The sequence below is a fragment of the Acanthopagrus latus genome, chromosome 13, assembly GCF_904848185.1.
Source record: "Acanthopagrus latus isolate v.2019 chromosome 13, fAcaLat1.1, whole genome shotgun sequence".
In the NCBI taxonomy this organism is placed as follows: domain Eukaryota; kingdom Metazoa; phylum Chordata; class Actinopteri; order Spariformes; family Sparidae; genus Acanthopagrus; species Acanthopagrus latus.
The window spans coordinates 23,944,305-23,958,305 of NC_051051.1; the positions used below are offsets into that span (position 1 = coordinate 23,944,305).

Below are 14,001 nucleotides of genomic sequence, written 5' to 3' on the forward strand. Positions count from 1 at the left end.
GCCACCGTCTCCCACCTCCCCCTCTGTCTGCTGTCATCCTCCCCGCACCGTCAGCCTCATCTTCATATTCACAGTTTTAAATACTCGAGTTTACCGTCTGTAAACTTTACTGTACTGCGTCATCTTCACATCTTCACCCGCATCCTCAAGTCTGTAACTATGATAAGAATAACAACCATAATAATAACAATGATGATGTAATAATAATACCAACAATGCAATGATAACAATGCAATAATAATAATAATAATAATAATAATAATAATAATAATAATAATAATAATAATAATAATAATAATAATGTGTTATATAATAATATCTTGTCCATATTTCCCTCTCTGTGCGGAAAACCTTCCTGATCCACTTTTCTGTTTTCTTGGACTTGAAAAACTGTTTTACGGCCTGAGAAATAATATTTTTTTCTCTGTCATAACAGAAAAATGAAAAACACGTCTGATATTTTATTTTATTTTTTATTTTGTTTTCATCTTTAATCACTTTTAATCTGAAGTGACGTCACACTGACTTCTACTTCCTAATTCATTAGTGTTCGAATGTGTTTCTTCGCCTTTCACACACACACACAAAATCACTATTCGGCCTTTTTATGTATAGTTTTTTTTTTTTTAGTTTTTTAGTTTTTTTCTTACAGCAGTTCGTTTCTATAAATATCCTGATTATCCAGCAGGTCTAATACTAATCATGTTTGTCTTCTCCATAATTAATTGTCTTCATAGGTTAAATCTCTCGTCAGCAGCGGGTGATTATTTAAACAGTTAATTGTTCATATGCAAATATTTACAGGCAGGTTTGAGCGATGTTTTGTTCCGCTGTTAATAATAAAACATTTTAATTGTGCCATTATTCTATTTGCTCTGTCGCTTCAGAGGAATTTCAGTTGGATTCCTCTATTTTTTTTCTCTGAACGACAAAAGAAGAGAAACAAAGACACAAAACACATTATTTATTTTTTAAATAAACCTTTCAGCCGAAAGCAAATAAACTGATTATTCAGGTCAAGTCTTCAGCGTTAACGCACGGCTGATTTAAAAACACAAAAGGCCCAAAAATCCAAAGTAAGATAGAAGGATAGAAAACGTCGAGACCGAGATTAGAGCAGATTTAGTCTGTAAGACGTGGGCGGACTGGAGCACTGACGCGTCTAATAAACACAAACCATGGAGGCGAGAATAAAAACAGCTCCAGTGAAATATTCAAATAATTTAATTCACTAAGAAAGAATCTGAAAAGTCTCTACACGTGTTTTTTTCCCCCGTGTCTTCCTGTGTGGGTCCTTCACATCCACAGACCCAGGCTGGGTTTCAAGGAGCCCACGCAGTCCCACCTCTGAGCCACCGCAGCGTCTCTGTGGCAGAAGAATCATTTCCAGCTCCACATACTCGCTTTACAAGCTCCCTCTTTTTTTGGCCGGAGACATGGGAGAAAGTGTGAAATTTGTCCCACCCTTACACTTTTTCCTTTTTCAACTCAGGCCAAGAGCTGCGCTGCGAGGCAAAGCCCGGCTCTGAGAGAGGGATCCTGGAGGGATTAAAGTGCAGCAGCGGGGCCTCCCTCCAGGACACGGGCAAGACCAACTTCCCATGGTGCCTCTCGGAGGAGACACCGACGGCTCTCTCATCTTCACGTCAGCTGTTTTTTTTTCTTTCTTTCTTGGTTACACATCAAGTTTCTCCTGTATCAAAATGGACGCGCTGCACACGCAGGTGCGATGCGGTGATGTAATAATCCGGCCTGGATGGCGCCGGCTTTGGAACAGCGCTTGCTTTATTTATTTAATTTTTTAATTTTTCTTTTTTACTGCATCATTATAAGAGAAAGAAAATAATAATGTGCTCAAACTACTGGTGACAAGCCGTGAAATTGTGACGAAATGTACTGTAGGATTGTGTGCGTGGGCACGAATTTTGTAAAGTGTACAATGTAAAATTTGTGCGCCACGATTCCTAAATTTAAATTGTGTCCGTATTTCAGGAGGAATTTTATTGAAATTGAACTCAAATCACGATCTTTCCCTCCGCGTTAAAGACGCTATTTGTAAGAAAAGCTGATTTTTGAACGCACTTGTCAAATGATGCCGCTCTGGGACTGGAGCCTTGTTCAAAGCGTCAGTATTTGACGAGTTGGGAATGAGACTCAAAAATCACCCTCTCTCACAAATTACACCTTAAACCAAAGTGCGTCATATAGAAAAAAAAATCACAAACTATAAAAATCTTTTTTCCGAACCCAAACAAACACAAATACAAACTCTGGGTTCTGGTGATACCGTCCAGGACTTTCTAGCACACCGACCCAACACAGACTCCCAGTGCAGTTCAGAAATATAATGTTTCCCTCAGTGAGTGTTGTTAGAGTCTCCAGCCAGTGTTCATCAGGTGCCAGCGAAAAATACACAAAATACAAACCTATTTTTTTATTATAACCTAAGTCTCCAATGTTCATAATAGTAACATTTAAAACAATTAAATACTAATGATAACATAATTTAAAACCTAAATTAATGACCAGAGATCATCAACACATAAAACAGCAGCTGAAGCGGTTTATAGTTATATTAGTTGTATAACTGACCAGTGTGAGGGGCCCATTTTCACCCAGCTTTTTTAGCCCCCCCCCAACATTTGGTTGGTTCACCTCTTGCTTCATTCAGTTAAAGAAATGTGGTGCAGGCTCAAAAAATCGATGATCTGAGAGTCACAGAAACAACTAAGAGTCCGTGTGTCTGTAGACAGTATCAGTATCTGCTGCCGTGCCACCGGACTACACAGCAGCGTCTGTCCTCCGGCTGCCAGGCTCCTGAACTCATCACCAGCACGTGATTATTACTTTGAATTAGTCTGTATAGTTTTTGATTTTGTGTGTGTGTAGCTTAAGGAATCACGGCAAAAATGTCATGTACAGTCTTGCGTTGCATAACGACAATCCAAGGCTCACATGAACTAATGTGAATATAATGTGAAGAAATAACAGTTTTGACGTTATGTTTTGTGTGGAAGAAATATCCACTGAAGTTAGCATGCTAACGGGCTAGCCACGGCCTGAAAACCTCTGTCCTTCTTCAGTTCATAGCGCCTGTGTAAGCAATGTTAACTCTCCCCTGGTAGTCTAGCTAGCTGCACTGCTAACTGAGCTAACACGCTAACAGTAGCTACAGTCATGGATGTAATAACTGCTCCCATTTTTGTGAGTATTCAAGGTGGTCAGCTGTTACGTATCGACTTTTAAATGAATTTTAAATTACATTTTGTGACAATTTTGCAAAACAGCCGATTTAGCTGAAATCGACCAAATTACCTAAAATTATCTCTCAACGCTGCAGCTGTAAAAATTCTGCAGAAACATGCACATCGACCTGCTTCACTGGAGCCACGACTGGCTTCAATACTGACCCCACTTCCTCAGCATGCAACTGCATCCACAAAGCTGTAATGCTAGGCAATATCAGCCTGTCTACCTGTGAGGCCTGCATTGCTGAATAATGAGTCTCTCACACACTCACACTCACACACACACACACACACACACACTCTTCCTCTATAATTAGGCAGTAGGCAGGCAGGTAGGAGAATGCTGTGATTACTCAACGAGTGACTCGAGGAGTTAAGTAGTGCCCTGCAGGTGAGGCCGTGGCCTCATCTCTCCTGTGCAAATAGGTGGAGGGATTATTTTGCCCGTGTGAGGGGGGAGGAGGTGTGTGTCTGTGGCCAGGGCCTGTCTGATGGTCACCCCCGCAGCGTAAATAGTTATTCCTAAATAACAGAAAGGCTGATACACACTGTGGAAAACAAGCTCAGGAGAAGAGTTTGAGTTTGGAGGAGGGTGGATGTCAGAGTGTGTGTTTGCGACACTTGCAGAGTCGTGTGTGTGTGTGTGTGTGTGTGTTTTTCTGAATCCCAGCAGAATCAGATAACAGGACCTGCTGCTCTATTCTCCTCAACCGACAAGTTCCCTCCTTCCAGGACGATCATACTGAAGCAGAGCTCGTGGCATTAGTATGTAAGGCCTGTTTCCGCTGAGCGAGGAGCAGAGAAGTGCTTTTTGAACCGTGTGTCGTCCAGACTCTGTAGAATCAATCAGGGGGGTTTTGTGGGCTTGACGCCGGACGGCTCGACAGGATGGAAAGCCTCTTTGTTACGTCGCTGCCGTTTTGTTTTTTTGTTTTTTTCGAACTCGGAGCCGAGCTGGAGAGAGCCCGCCTGCATGTCAACAAGCCAAACACCCAACACCCGGCCAACCTGCCCAGACACTCAGACAGACACACGACAGCCAGCAAGCCATGATATTTACTGCATGAAGTTTCCACTACTCTGGATATTTATCTTCAAAACATGTGAGCGGACAAAGATGAAGTCACCCTCTCATCATCACTGGGGCTATTATGAGGAAAGGATGCTTCCCAGTTGCAGCTTTTTTTCTGTTTTGAAGCAATCCCCCTTGAAGTGTGTTGAGAACGCAGATGTCACAGTTTCCAATCGGCAGTGAAATTAGTGATGTTTTGATTGCGCAGGGTTCGGAGATTACCAACGTAAACAGGTCTGGTGCATAGATCATCATTTCAAGAGGAGGCATCATCCCCCTTTTTCCACTTTATCCAAACTCATGGGCCTCTTTGGCTTAGTGCTGATGAGAAGCGGACGTCCAGCTTCCAGTTTTTCATCTGAGCATCAAGCCTAATGCTGGCTAAAGTGATATTTCCTTTTGGTGGAACATTTAAATGGCCGACCACCAAAATCGGCTGCACTAGCACCACAGTCTGGACTGAGCTCGTCTTAAAAAGACGCCTCTCAATCACTCCCTTTCGATGAATAAGCAGAAAACAAGCGAGTGATAAATAATGTCTTCTTCTTTCAGTCCAGATTTCAACTTCTAGGCAGGGAATGTTTCCTGTTGTCCAGGGACGTTGATTTTGGAGGCTGAACGCTCCTGAACTTAAAGGATGAGTTCACCAAAAAATTTGAATTCGGTCAATATGCTTTCCCTCATGCTGATGGAAAGTCAGACAGCAAAACATCACTGCAGCTAAAGCAGCCAGGCGAAAAGTGTTAGCGCACACCTCATCTGAAGTGGGTGCAATATGGTGCAAATAACTTATTTTTTTAATCAGTTCGGGATGTCAGGCTTTCTGGACACTGGGATTGTGCTGAGCTGGATGTATTTTATGTTTTGTTGTTATTGTTTCCCATTTGCAAAGCTCCACAAAGGTTTGGTGGACTACAATATTTCACCCATCTTGACAAAATGTAAATTTTTGGGTGAACTGATCCTTTAACTCCCAATTTTAAATGGTCCACCTCAAACATCACTCATTTAACTGTCTGTTTGAAATGTGGCACATCCTGTTTAGAGTGACCTGACCCTGAAATAAGTATTTGATCACAGATTCACATCATATTTTTTTCCCATCTATATTAATTTAGTCAAAACTGTAGCCCCGTCGCTGGCAGCATATTCCCAAATGTATCTTAAAATAGTGGCGGAGATGCTAAAGTTCCCAAAAATGCCAAATATGCCAGAATGAATTTAGTGCTAGCGTGTGTCAGACGATGCCCAAGAAATTGAGAATATTTCCATTTGATGTGATACAGTCAGAGCAGATTTCACTTTCTTTACAAAATCAAATTAAGGAAAAATAGGGGACATAAAAATGACTAAAATCGAATGTACTTTGTAAATCAACCCTCAGATTCTTTGGCTGATTAACATGAAATCTGAGGATAAACAGCATTGAAGAATTAATCAACTCTCTTCCTGAAACTGAGGGACAGGAGAAGCTCTCCAGCAAAGACGGAAATACTCATTTTTGAACTGAAAGCTCAAAGCTGCACCAGGCTCATGTGAACTGTGGCGGCTCCAAATGGCAGCAGCAGGTAACTGTTTGAAAACCGTGTGAACCCCAATACCCAGAAATCCCTCAAATCCTTCGATGTGACGTCTTTAAACTGCACGCGGCGCTCTGATGTCGATCAGCCCTCTGAGTGTGAGATCAGTTTGGACATAAGCAAAGAGACGAGCACTTTTCAAGGATCGATTATCCACTTCCTGTGACTTGATTAAACCGGACACTAGAAGTTAATTTGTGGAGGGAGCTGAAGGGAGCGTGCGTGTGTGTTTTCATATAAAAAATCCTCCCTCCTGTGGCTGTAAATCCCTCCAATACTCTGCTTCCTCTGTGGTACATAATCAGAAATTCAGGCTTTTATATATCAAAACGTTTTGCAGTAATCTGAGTCCTCTGCTCTCTTTGTCTTGTTTTGTTTATCAAGCCAGCTGAAAGCCGAGAAAGACACAACAGCAGCAGGGACGCGGGATACAAATAGGTCCTCCAGGAGTCAGTCCCAGGCCAGCAGGAGTTCATGTCCAGAGGCAGTGGTCTTAAACAATAAACCATCACTTTGCTCTGCACAGTAAGATTTTAAGCCGCAGATATTTAGTCCACAATGAGGTTTCCATATCTGTTTATCCCTTCAATCCACCTGCATCTATAAATGATAAAAACTAATCCAGAGGACCAGGCCTGTTTTGTATTCAGAAACACCTTGAGCTGCATGGAGCGCATTGGTGTTATAATATCTGTGTCGTCCCAAATGGGATTAAAGTACTGATTTCACTCATTGAGGGAGTTTGTGTTGGACATGATGTGCGTCTGGTCGGTGTGCTCAACCTCATTGATTTTCTTGAAGCTTAGAACAGATTTCCAATATCGGTTGCATGAAAAACAGTCTTTTTTTTTTAAAAAAGTTGTTTTTCTCCCCCCCCCCTTTTTTTTGGTTCTTTGGTTTTGATAGATTGTTTTATTTACCGTCTCTCTCCAACATCTGGATTCTGGCCTCTGGAGCGGCACACAGCGCTGAACAAGCTTGGCTGTGGCTCGGCGAGCTCAGAGATTTATGGCGGAGGCTTATAGCACTCTGCTGTGTTTGGGATAGCGTTGCCCTGCGCCGTCCCACTAAGATCACTGTACTCTCTCCTCCCCTGCTTCCCCGCTTTCAATCCCAGCCTCTGGCTCATCGAGGGAAAACTGTCCGCCCCCTTTCTTTCCCTCTCTGTCTGCTTCTGTCACCAGCGAGGGACAATAAAAAACCCCAAGGTCATGTGGCGGCTCTGATTACAGGAGAATGTCGGTTAGTTGCAAAGGGCCTCAACTAGGGTGCGTGGTTCTTCACATTCGGTTGATTTAAGTGATCTTATGAGATACAAACTGTAAAATAGATGAATTTCTGCACCCTACCAAACTGTTGTTTATCCTTTGACAGATTAAATCCATTTTGTAAACCCATCCTGCGTTCTACATCCAACAACAACTACAAATTAGAGAAACACAAATTTCTCTGTCAAGACTTGACACCACACATATAATTGCTTGTCTTTGAGCAAAGGTGGACATTTGCTTTATCGCTGGTTTCCTCTTACCCTGACAGATCTCCTCTCAAACATTAAAGGCATATTTTGAAATTTGACTTCTGGCGGAAAGCAGGATGAGCAGCCAGTTAGCTTAGCTTAGCATAAATATTTAGAAACAAAGGGAAATGACTAGCGTGGATCTGTTTAAAGGTAACAAATTCTGCTGATCAGCTACATTATGCTCATATTATGCTGTAACCGCTGGAAATGTCTGCAGGTCTCCTGTAAAAAAAACCACGGTTTTGTAGCCACCAAAATGTCTGGAAATGTCTAGTTTTCCTTAAAAATATCAGTGGCCTGAACTCAACTACTGTTTGGAATAACACCATCACCTTCCCCTCAACCTCCTGCTACAACAGCAGTGGCGCCTCCAAGTAGGGGCTGTGATATAACTGGTGCCCCCACTCATGAATGCCTGCCGCCTCATTGTGGGTGCGCTCCCTCTCCTTAATGAGCTGCATATGATGATGTACTTCCATCTGATATTTAACATTAGGTACTTTATATTTACATGACACAGATAGTGAAAATAAAATGAAAAAAAGAATCCAGCCAGCCAATTTTAATCTGACAGACTGGGCACTTGATGAGGCAAGAATGTTTTTTTTTTCAAATGCAAAATGTTTAATTCAACATGTGTTTAAGCTTATTTTAGTAAAACTGAATTATTTTTCTATCAGTGCTGGAGGTCATGGTGACTTTTTGAACATCGCTGCCAGACGCCTGTACTTGTTCTCTGTTTTTCTGGCCTGTGTCGATCGTTGCTGCTCCACTTCCTCATCTTTGGGCTGAAAGAAAGGGACCGTTTCCAATTTTCCATCATTGGAGGTACATTACTTCCCCTCCTCTGTGTGTGTGTGTGTGTGTGTTGACTCAGCTTCAGCAGAGCTGCCCAGAGTGTCTGTAAAAATCCTTTCGGCCTTTTGTATAAAGCGTTCCCATAACAAGAGATCAGTTTAAATGCAATGAAATTCTACTTGAGGAGAGATTTCTAGATAAGTTGTTTTTGGCACAAGAGCCTGAAGCTTTGCTCAGCATGTAGTTGATAGCTGGATTTCTTGGTGCATGTCCACTACTAACTTTAGAAATTTGGATGACAACAAAATGTTTATGGCGTGTGGATGCTCTCCACAGCAGGTTGTATATCTCTGCAGAGACTCGGGAACCTTGTGCTAACTGGGCATGTGAAGGTAGTAAAACTGAGGGCATGAGAACTGTCAAAGGTTACTCAGATGAAGGCTGTGCACCGGGCCTGATACATGTATATGTAAACCTACTGACAGCAGGCTGGAAAAACAACCTGGGAGAGAGAGAGAGAGAGAGAGAGAGAGAGAGAGAGAGAGAGAGAGAGAATGGAAAGTAGAGCGGAGAGTAAACGAGGAAAAGAGAGAGAGAGAGTGTCCAATCCGACCCGCCCAGGTTTCGACCTATAACTCTCTTTGTGCTCCCCTGACACAAAGATTTATTAAGCAAACATTACCGTTCCCAAAAATACATATTGAAACAATTTTTGGACAAACACGGCAGACAAAGTGAGCGTCCTGCGCTGTCATGGGAGTGTGGAGCTCAGGGCGAGGCGGCGAGCAGTGCAGCAAGTGCATTAGTAGTCTCGCTTCAGGAGCCGTGAAAAGGGAAGCAGGCCCGGGGGCGGCGGCGGGGGCGGCGTGGGCCGTCACACAAGAGCGAAGGACTGTCAGAAGAGACAAAAAGGAGGGAGAAATGATTAAGAAGCTGCCACGGCCTCCCTGCCTGTCGGTGTACCTGTCTGCTCAGTGGAACCAGGCCGAGCAAAGGCTTGAACCTCTGAGAGTGTAAACAGTTATAAACACACTCCCATGCACATGTGCACGAACTCACTCACACATGCGTACAGCTGTATGTCCTCAGAGAACATGCGCTCATGCACACGTATGTAACACTGCACATTTCGGGTCATTCATGGGATTGGTTGCGTGCTGACTACAGACTTCAGTGTTGATTTATACTCCAGAACTGAATCATCACGTTACCTGTTCCACAGGTGCATCTGGTGGCTCTGCAGGTACGGCGAGTCAGTGGAATCTAGTTTATAAGAAAAGTGCTTGTTCAAGTGTCCTTGCAAACACAGGAGAAATTGTGATTGGTCTGCTTCTGCCGCTTCACGTAACTTCCTCTAACGGTCATATCATAAAGTGATGCAGGGGAATTATATTGCATGCTATTGTAAAACAGGAAGTAATTAAAGCTAATTGAACGGGAGACGGTAAGCAGAGAACGGAAAATAAAGCATGATAAGCTGCATGAACATGGATTCAGGCATGGATTTTGGGGGGGGGGTCTCGAGTTCTGACAATGCTTGTGCTCTGGTCAGTTTGGGCACAAAAACCACGTGGTCAGGGTTCAGAAAAGATCATGTTTTGGCTTCAAATACCCGTTTTGATCAGCACAAACACGGCTGGACTCCTTCAACATTTCCAGTGGTGTGTGGGGGGCACTTTTACTCTCTCATTCATAAAGAGAAGTGTGTCTTGGTAGCAGTCAAACCTTTGCTTTCATGCTGATATTTTGATTAGAAAATCAACTCGCCTTGGATACCTACAGCCAGGAGACGGTTAGCTGAGCTTAGCACAAAGACTCAGAACAGCTAGTGTGACTCTGCCTAAAGGGGAAAACATTCCCAGTCACTATATTACACATCACTGAAGCATTGTTTTGATTTGCTGAGGATTATGTGCAGGACTGTTTCTTGGCGGGGTGCAGTCACGACCTGGAGTCTTGTCACCACAGCCAATAAGCATATTTCTTTAACTGTGAGGACGCTTACGGAAGCTTTAGGATTGTTGCTGTAAATGTACCGTTCTTAAATGTCCAATGTGACTCCTGTTTGAAGACTCGCACTTTACAGGTCTGGTATATTATCACTTGAGTTATGAAGATGGGAAAACCTGAAACGCTGCAGGTTAAACTCACTGACTCTTATGGACTCACATCTAATAATGAGTGCACATACAAAGCGTTGCCTTACACCTCAGCTTTCAGAGAGCTGACAACACGCCCTGAACTGACCACAGCGTCGCTTTATAAAACCACTCATGTGTTCCATTACTTTCTGAGAGGCTAATACATCAAAACAGCATCTATTGAGGTGACGTGTTCTTGGCGAGGTCTGAACTTCTCTGCAGTAAACTTCATATATTGATCGAGAGAAACCGCCGAGGGGGAACGAGCCTCTACATATTTGTTCAGGTACCTCAGCTGTGTTTGTCCATCAACAAAAGGTCAACCGCATATTTTATTTCTCACAAAGGAGGCGCGCTCCCTGTTCGCGCACTCTGGGAAGTTGTCCGACTTGAGAAGGTCATGGACTGAACGTAGCACATACAGTATTTACATGCACACACACACACACACACACACACACACACACACACACACACACACACACACACACACACACGCTCAGGCTCCCTTTAAAAAAAAAAAAAGTGATATATGTGTTTTTCAGAAAGGACACGTAGGTGAAACTCAACATGCCTCTGCTCTTGTCTCTTTTCCTCAGAGTGAAAGGTATTCAGGAGGGAGAGGACAACGTCGCCCCGCTGGACAATTTACTGCCCTTCTCTGGGAATTCCACATGATCCAGGTATGGGAATGGAGAGTGGGAAAAGCCGGAGCAGTGAACTCACCCTGGCAGTTTTATCTTGATTGTCAGATAAAACGCTATCTGCTGCTCTAAAGCTGTGCATGAGAGTCTTTAGCAAGGAGCACTTTAGCTCCTTCTCACGTTCTGGCTTCTGATAAAAAAAATCGCACAAACACTGTGTCATTAGTGAGGCCAATAAAAGTGCACAGAGGCCTGGAGCTTCTTCTGAAGACCTCTCTTTAAAGCAGCAGCGTACTTGTGGTGAAAATAAAACCTTTTCTTTCAAGTTCATCAATCAAAATCTCTTAAACACTGAGCCTCTGCTCTGTAAAAAGGATATCAGCAAAGGCCTCTCGGTTAGTAAAGTGTTTTGAATTTCAACTATGTACTCATGTAAGGATAAAACTATCCACAAAGACCTTCAACTGCCCTGATAAAAGTTATCGCTGACAAAATGCTCCAAAAATGATTGGTGCATCACTTTGTTTCTGCAAAATGCTTATTTCAAAGACGTCAACAATACCCTTTTCTTTTCACACCACTGAATCCATCACAAACACTGGATGATCAACATCTTTGCATCTCCATCACCTCCAGAAACTCTGCAGCTCTGTCCATGGCTGTCGCCTCCAGAATCTCTCTGCCTGTTAACGCTAACGGGGTCCATCGTTAATTCAAACCACCAGCGTCTCTCCCTCCACTTTGACCTCTTAGTCCAGTTAACAGCACAGCAAGTGACATGATTACTCAGATATTTGCACACACGGCCGAGAGGTTAGCTGAGCAGACAGCTCGCGGCTAGCTGTCACTCAAAGTGGCCATGCCCTTAATTATGCAGAACTTTAAGCTTCAATATAATTTCAATAAGTGAGTTATAAACATTCAGCCCCTGTACACTGGTCATGAGCGCTGATATTAGCTAAAGTGTCAAGCAACGTGTTTTGCACCTCCTTAAACATGTTTAAGCATTTTAACATCGGCCTCCCGGTCGTTGTGGCGTAAATCGGAAACATTTTTTGGATCATATGTTTCAGTGAACACCAGAGATGCTTTTGAGCCCAAATGTTCTTTACAAAAAATTTCTTTTTGCATTCGATAAACTTTATGCTATAGGCAGCAACTTGTTTCTTTGTCCTTTAGTTTTTGCAGGCTGAGTACTGAGCCAGACACACAGACACAGGTGAACACAGGCACACACACACACAGATGCTAACACACACACACAGTAGCCTGACTGACGGAGCAGGCCAGGTTAAAGAGGAGTAAGGGAGGAGGAGGAGGACGATGAACTGAGGGACTCTGGTTATCTTCAGTCAGGAACGAGTGTTTTCCCACAGCAGCTCACGCAAACGGCTTGTCGTGGCCTCTCACGTAACACGGCGTTCAGCTCTCCTGCCTTTACTGCTCCCCCCTCTGTCAGGCTTATCTGATGATGTAGTTTTCAATAAAAAGTGACCTCTCACTGGTGATCATCATAAAGCACAATCGCTGTCCAAATACCGTGTAGCCGAAAATCTATTATGCTTTAATGCATTTATTTACTGAAAACTGTTTTCTCCAGTTCCACACTTCTCTTCACAGACTGTACTGTGAGTTCACCTCAGCAAAATCAAGAGAAAGCACGCAAAGATGAGCGTATTACTTAAAGGTCCACTTTGTAAGAGAGTTGATTCTTGACCCCTGGATACTGAGGCTTTGCGATTGTCGGTTGCCATCCCAAAACTCACAAAGTGGATCTTTAATCAAATTGGGTAAACAGTAAGTAAAGTAACCTGTGTCTACACTCATTAAATCCCTGACCATGTCAAGTTTTCATCAGAGTCTCTGACCGAGCGTCTTCTTTCTCCTCACTCCTCATCCGTTTGTCTGTTTTTTTTGCTCCTATCTCCATCTTCTTCCTTCTCCGTCCCTGTGGTCGTGATCGTCCACCATCTGACATCTGCTCTGCAGAATGAACGATCCAGTTCCCAATGTTTAGTCAGAGGGAAACGCCAGAAATACACTCCAGTGATAAAGCAGGTGTGGGTGGCTTTTGTTAGACTCTTGTCTTACGCTGCGAGGCTTTATTCCCAAATGTTTTGAATTGTTTGGAAAGGCTGAAGTTGGCAAGGATTTGTTGCTTCACTGTGTGTGTATGTGTGTGTGTGCACTTAAGATAGCTGTGTGTGAGGGAGAATTATACACACATCAAACCGAGTGTCATTGGCCTAAAGCTCTGATAATTTTAGTTTGACCAATATTTGTTAATTGTCATGATACATTTCAGTTTCCGTGCCAAAACTGACAAACATTCAGTGTTTGCCAAGAATCGTGAGACCCGCTGTAATAAAGATAATAAAGATTTTACCAATATGGAAATGTGATGATGCTATTTTTGGACTGAAGCTGCTGGCAAAGAAACTCCCACATTTTCAGCGTTGCAGTGGAAATGTTATTCTTGGGGAGAAAAACTCATTCTAAAAACGATTCTCTGAGGTTTGAAGGCTGAGATATAACAAATGTAGCCTCATTTAAAAATGCCGTTAAGTCAGCTATGACATTTATGAACCTGTATAACCAACCACGACTGAACTTTAATCCACTCTCAGTGACATCATGCACAAGCCCAGCCAGATCATCACATCTTTTGTTCTTTTTCCATCTTGTGAAACACGTCTTTATTTCCTGATTATACAATGAAACCTGCCCTGGTGGGGTGTGTAGTGGCATGATGAACAGACTAGAAGAGCCATTGCATGATTAATGTCCAAAGAATCATGCTGAGGACCTAAAGTGGAGCCAACATTCAAATACAAAGGCAGAGGACACGTGAGCAGCAACAGAACAGGGAATGTTTAAAGGTCGCATTGACATTTTATGTGGACAAATCATCTTCAGAGCTTTTTTAAGATGTAAGTAAAATGTAAAAATTAAAAGGTGCTGTCCACTGCAGTTACAGCCAGTGACTGTGGTGGAAG

At 42.9% G+C, this 14,001-nt stretch overlaps 1 long non-coding RNA gene across 1 annotated transcript in view; it reads left to right on the forward strand.

The window, feature by feature from the left end:
* Positions 1-10,959: 10,959 nt before the first annotated feature.
* The window catches only part of LOC119031442, a 44,542-nt gene continuing 41,500 nt past the window's right edge, over positions 10,960-14,001 (forward strand). The window contains exon 1 of the long non-coding RNA XR_005078596.1: positions 10,960-11,044. This is a non-coding gene — a long non-coding RNA (uncharacterized LOC119031442). The remainder of the gene's footprint in view (positions 11,045-14,001) is intronic.